We start from the raw sequence: 6,594 nt of genomic DNA, 5'->3' as shown, positions 1-6,594 counted from the left end.
AGAATATAACAGTGGTGAGGTTGGAGGGAGGCCTGGCACTGGTGAGGTGGCAAAAATATCAGACTGATTGATAAGAGGAGATGGCCAATGTTGGTGTAAGGAGGTTCGGAAATATGCACTGTGTTTGGTGAATAGGGTTTGCACATTGGAACCGTAACAACTTTCACAGAATGCCACATTATTGAGCAAGGTTTCATCGTGTCAGCAGAGTTCATTCATGCATGTCAGGCCATGGGTCGTGTGACAGGGTTGGTGCGCAAAGTAACCTGATACCGATTACTCCCTTACTGATCTCTGTCTGTATTAAAGGAAAGACTTCTTCAGCACAGGCTATTGCAGAAACAGTGCAGCAAACCTCCCTCTTCATACATCAGGCTGTGATGATGTCGGTCAGATCAAATAGATTTGGGTAAGTTCCTTCCGAATTCTTTATTGTCTTTTACCCAGCTCTATACTCCACCTCGCTGTTTTCTGCAGGTAGGGGAAACAAAATACTCAGGCTCATTTTGGTTATTTTACTCTCAATGCTGGTTCTTTGTTCAGATTTTATACTGATGTAGGAAGCAGCATGGTAGCACAGTGGTTTGCACTGTTACTTCACAACTCCTAGGTCCCAGGTTCGATTCCCAGCTTGGGGAACTGTTTGTGTGGAGACTGCACGTTCTCCCTGCGTCTGCGTGGGTTTCCTCCGGGTGCTCCGGTTTCCTCCCACAAGTCCCGAAAGACGTGCTGTTCGGTAATTTGGACATTCTGAATTCTGGCTCAATGTACCCGAACAGGTGCCGGAATGTGGCGACTAGGGGCTTTTCATAGTAACTTCATTGCAGTGTAAGTAAGCCGACTTGTGACACTAAAGATTATTATTATTATATAATGTACAAGGTCAAATGATAATGGTTAGATATTATATCGAGTCTGCTGAACACATTGGTGTTTACTCCATGTTGATGTTGAATAATAAAAAAGTGATAGGCCCTTGTTACTCAGTCTCTTAACCAGATTGATGCCCATTGAAGCTAAAACCAAGCTACGTCTACAACGAAAGGAATTATAGCATCAGTTTCATGTTTGGTACGCTTACTCTTGCTGTATAGACCATCATTTGAATGTTGCTTGCCCCCAGTTCAATGAGTTCCAGTGACAGATCCTCTGCATGAAGATAGAAAAACACAATCTAAATTCCTCATATAGGATATTCAAATCTCAATTCCAAAATATTGTGCTCACAACAGATCGGGATGCAGGATTGCAAATTTAGTTGTGGAAGAGGTGGAATTTCTACCTGTGCACTGCCTTGCCTTGATGACTGTTGCTCAGGAGTGTGAATGAGCCCATGTGCGGGATTCTCCGAAAATGGGGCTATGTCCCCATTGGTGGGAAAACCGGTGCCATCCACTCCAGCGTCAACAGCCCCTGAAAGTGAGGAATTCTCCAATCTTTCGGGGGCTAGGTTGACGTTGGAGTGGCTGGCGCCACTCCAGCTGGCGTCGAAAGGCCGGCGCAAGTTCACACATGCGGACCGTCCGGTGTGTTTCCGCGCCTGCTAAGACTGGCCGGTGTATCCCCGCGCATGCGTGGGGTTCCCTTCTATGGCGCGCGGAGGAAAGAGGGCCCCCCCACGGAAACAGCCCGCCCGCAGATCGGTAGGCCCCGATCGCGGGCCAGGCCACCTTGGGACACCTCTCCACCCCCCCTAGGACCGTGCCCCCCCCTAGGACCGGCCCCGCACACTTACTTGCCAGGTCCCGCCGTGCGTGAGGTGAGTAATTCACGCTGGCGGGACTGGCCAAAACTTTATGGCCACTCGGCCCATCGGGGCCCGGAGAATCGCCAGGGAGGGCCGCCATCAACAGCCCCTGACCGGCGTGGCGGGAATCCCACCGGCCCCTGGAAAACAGCGCCAGAGAATAGGGCAGCCGGCGTCGGGGCGGTGGGGCGGGATTCGCGCCTCCCCCCAGGGATTCTTGTGTTTTTCCACTTGGTGAATTGCCCAAGCAGAATTCAAAAAGCTCCTTTGAGTGAAAGATTAGAGGCCAATACCAGAGGACTAACCACCGATGCGTCTTGCTTAAGAAGCTGAACAATTGTAGCTGAAATTTCTATCCACAAGATGGCGATCCAAGTCAGTGTTCTAATCTCAGTCGACAGCAGTAGCTTTTCTTTAAAGTACAAATTCAAAATCAGAGTGACTTGCTGAAAGAATTAAGCCGCGAGATTCCGCACTTTAAACAAAATAGTTTTCACTGTACGAGAGTCTAACAAAGCAAATGCTACATTCTATCTTGGTTAAATCCCTATATTCGAAAATCCAGAATCGACAGAAGTTAAAGATGAATTATCAGGCAAAATATGTCTGATTATGAACTATAAATTATACATTAAATAGTAGATACAAATAGGACAGTGCCACTGACGCTATATAAGATGTTTCCCCAAAGTTCAAAGTTGCCCATGAAATATGTATGTCCGTGTATATTTTACCCTTGGAGAAGCAGAGCCATTCAGTTTAAAAATAACCACACACATCTACACACACTACATAAAATGGTCTGTATATTTGAAGTCGAGATGTATGCCTACTTCATTAAAATCATTTTTAAAGGGCAAATGGCTAGACTGATAAAATGGCTGCAACTGACCACGTGATGGTATTTTCTGAGCTGTTTAAAAATGGACAACTGCTGTAAACCAGTAAGTTTGAAGATCTATTGAAGTTGATAGGCGAGGGAGAAAGTAAGTGGTCTAAGGGAAGTGGATAGGATTTTGGGGTTAGGGGGTGGATCAGAGGTCATGGGGGGGACCAAAGGCCAGGGAGGTCAGGTCGGATGTTGAGGGGGATTGGAGGTCCAGGATTTTGGGTCGGAAGTTTGGAGGCGTGGGTTGGGCCTCAAGGTGAAGGGGAAGGGCTTCAGGAGTGGAGGGGGTCAGGTCTCTGGAGGAGGAGGAGGAGGAGGAGGACTTTCTGAGCGGGGGGAATGGGTGTCTGGCCTTGGGAGAGGGGGCTGGGGAGAGTGTCGGGCCTGGTGGGGTGAGAGACGAAGGGTATCTAGTCAGGTGTCGTCAGACCTGAGGGGCGAAGGATGGTTTTTGCATGGTTCACAGCACAGGGTAATTGTCCAGAGGAAATTTACACTTCTAGGCAATTGTTACGCAAACTTATCTGTGAAATTCCAACTAGGGTTCCCAGCACATCTTTGAGGCACCCCTCCAACCTGATGATAGGGAGGTCAGACGTTTTTTGCCCATTATGGAAAGTAAGAAAACAGCAGATGAATTGAACAAGTATTTTGCATCTGCCTTCATTGTAGAGAATACAAATAACATCCCAGAAACAATTATGAATAAGGAGGTGAAAGAGAGGGAGAACCATAAAACAATTACAACCACCAGGGAATAGGTACTGAAAAAACTAGATCTAAAAGCTGAGCTGTTTCTGATGGACTTCACCCGAGAGCCTTAGAAGAAGCGGCTGTTGAGATAATAGATGCATTGGTTTAATTTTCCAAAATTTCCAAAATTCTAGAAATATCTCATCAGATTGGACAATAGCAAATATGACTCCTCTGTTGGAAAAAGGGAGGGAGACAGAAAGAGGGAAACTACAGGCTGGTTAGCTTAACATGTGCCACAGGAAAAATGTTCAATTCTATATTAAGGAGGTTATAGCAGGGCACTTAGAAAATCTCAATGCAATAAGGCAGAATCAACATGGTCTTGTGAAAGGGAAATAGCGTTTGACGCTGCAAGCCCGACTGACAATCTTAAATAGGTTGTCATCACAATTCTTAAAATACTGAGGATTATTTAGAGAACGTTAGCAAACGAGGACTGCCCTTTCTCCCCAGTCCTGTTTGTGTGTTGCACAGAACACTTTGCTGAGTCCATCAGAAAAGATGTGGGCATCAGCGGGGTCTGATCCTCGGCAGTGGAGGCATTCAGGTCAAAGCCACCCGGTACATGAATGACGTCACCGGCTTCTGCTCGTGTCCATTGTCCGCATACAGATGGATCAGTGTCTACAACAAGTTCGAACCTGCCTCAGAAGCCCAGGTAAATCGTGGCAAGAATGAAGCCATGTTCTTTGATAACTGGGCTAAGTGATCCCCTATCCCCTTCATCGTCAGGACAGACGGACTGAAGGTGCTGGGGATATGGTTCAGAGGAACTGCTAGAAACTGGAAGGAGCGAGAAGCTATGGTTTAAAAAAAAAGGTGGGCATGTGGGATCAACACCCCAATGTGGGTAAGAACCTGGTGATCAGCAGTGAGGCGCTCTCAGTGTTGCTGTATGTGGCACAGGTCTGGGCCATTCCTCACTCCTGCACCACAGCGATCACCTGAACCACCTTCCATTTTATCTGGAGGTCAAAAATGCACCATGTTCACAGGGGCATGATGATGTACAAACCTCCAGATGAAGGAAGGAAAAAACACACTCAACTTCATAGAATCCCTACAATGCAGAAGGAGGCCATTCGGCCTATTGAGTCTATACTGACCCTTGGAAAGAGCACCCTACCCAGGCCTAGGCCCACACCCTATCCCCGTAACCCAGTAACCTCACCTAACCTTTTGGATACTGAGGGGCAATTTAGCATGGCCAATCCACCCAACCTTTTTTTCAAAATATTTTAATCATTATTTCCAGTTTTTATAGGGTAACAGCTCAAGTGCATCTGATATTTACAAGCAACTTTGTATGTTATTCACAACGGTTTTCACATTACGTCCCTCCCCTTACCACCTCCCTCGTTGGTTGTTTGGTTCCCCTCTTAGTGTTGCTGTCAGCCCTGCGTGCCATGTATTGTGTTCCGCTTCATTTTCTGTTTTATTGTTTGGTGTTGGGGGGAGGGCTGCATGGCCCTTCTCCTCCTCCCCTTGTCCACCGTGCTTCATTTTGTGCTTCCCTTGGGTTTCCTCTCCTTCGTCCCTCTGCCCTGTCTCTTGTGCCTGCCCTCCCTTGTCTTCCTCTTTCTCCCCCCCCCCCCCCCCCCCCCCCCCCCCCCCACCCTAGGTCTTGGAACAGGCTGATGAATTGCCCCCACGCTTTGTGGAAGCCATCGTCCAACCCTCGGATGGTGTATTTGATCTTCTCCAGGTGGAGAAATTCCGACAGTATGCAGCTGTGGGTGGTTCTGCTGATGGCCAGCTGAGCAGGATTCTCCGGCGGCCAATTGAGGAGGCAAAAGCTAGGGCTACGGCCCTCTTCCCCGTATGAAGATCTGGCTGGTCTGATATACTGAAGACTGCCACTCTCGGGCATGGCTCCACCCTTACCCCCACAACCTTGGACAGCGCCTCAAAGAAGGCTGTCCAGAACCCGACAAGTCTGGGACAGACCCAGAACATGTTGGTGTGGTTGGTCGGGGCTCCCTGGCACTGTTCACATTTCTCCTCCAACTCTGGGAAGAAGCTGCGCATTTGGGTTCTTGGCAGGTGCGCTCTGTGCACCACTTTAAGCTGCATGAGGCAAAGCCTTGTGCAGGAGGAGGTGGAGTTGGCCCTGCTTAGTGCTTCGCTCAAGAGTCCCCAACTCACTTCCGTCCCCACTTCGTCCTCCCATTTCTGTCTAGCTTCTTCCAGCGGTAGTCCTGTCCTGTGTAGCAGCCGTCTGGATATGTCCACATATGAGTAGAGCTAAGGAGAGAAAGGGTGTAGTCTCACTGTTGGGGGTTTACTACAGCCTTCCCAACAGCCAGTGGGAGATAGAGGAGCAGTATGTAGGCAGATTTTGGCAAGGTGTAAAACAGGGTTGTTGTGATGGGTGATTTTAACTTCCCCAATATCGACTGGGACTCACTTAGTGCTCAGGGCTTGGATGGGGCAGAGTTTGTAAGGAACATCCAGGAAGGCTTCTTGAAACAATATGTATATAGTCCAACTAGGGAAGGGCTGTACTAGACCTGATATTGGGGAATTAGCCCGGCCAGATGGTTGAAGTTTCAGTTGGGGAGCATTTCGGGAACAGTGACCATAATTCAGTAAGTTTTAAGGTATTGATGGATAAAGGTAAGTGTAGTCCTCAGGTGAAGATGCTAAATTGGGGGAAGGCTAATGACAACAATATTCGGCAGGAACTGAAGAATGAAGATTGGGGGCAAATGTTTGAGGGCAAATCAGCATCTGTCATATGGGAGGCTTTCAAGTGTAAATGGATAGGAATGCAGGACTGGCATGTTCCTGGAAGGATGAAGGATAAATATGGCAAGTTTCAGTATCCTTGAATAATAAGAGATATTGTGAGCCTAGTCAAAAAGTAAAAGGAAGCATTTGTCAAGGAAAGGAGACTGGGAACAACATAAAGCAAGTGTGGAATAGAATCATAGAATTTACAGTGCAGAAGGAGGCCATTCGGCCCATCGAGTCTGCACCGGCCCTTGGCAAGAGCACTCCACTTAAGTCCTTACCTCCACCCTATCCCCGTAACCCAGTAACCCCATCTAACCTTTTTGGACGCTAAGGGCAATTTAGCATGGCCAATCCATCTAACATGCACATCTTTGGAGTATGGGAGGTGGACCATGCTAACAATTGTTGCTTCACACCCAAGAAAGTAGAAAAAAACTTAAGCAACGAGTCAAGAGGCTAAAAGTGG

This window comes from Scyliorhinus canicula, chromosome 1, assembly GCF_902713615.1.
Source record: "Scyliorhinus canicula chromosome 1, sScyCan1.1, whole genome shotgun sequence".
Classification (NCBI taxonomy): domain Eukaryota; kingdom Metazoa; phylum Chordata; class Chondrichthyes; order Carcharhiniformes; family Scyliorhinidae; genus Scyliorhinus; species Scyliorhinus canicula.
This window is presented reverse-complemented; position numbering follows the sequence as displayed.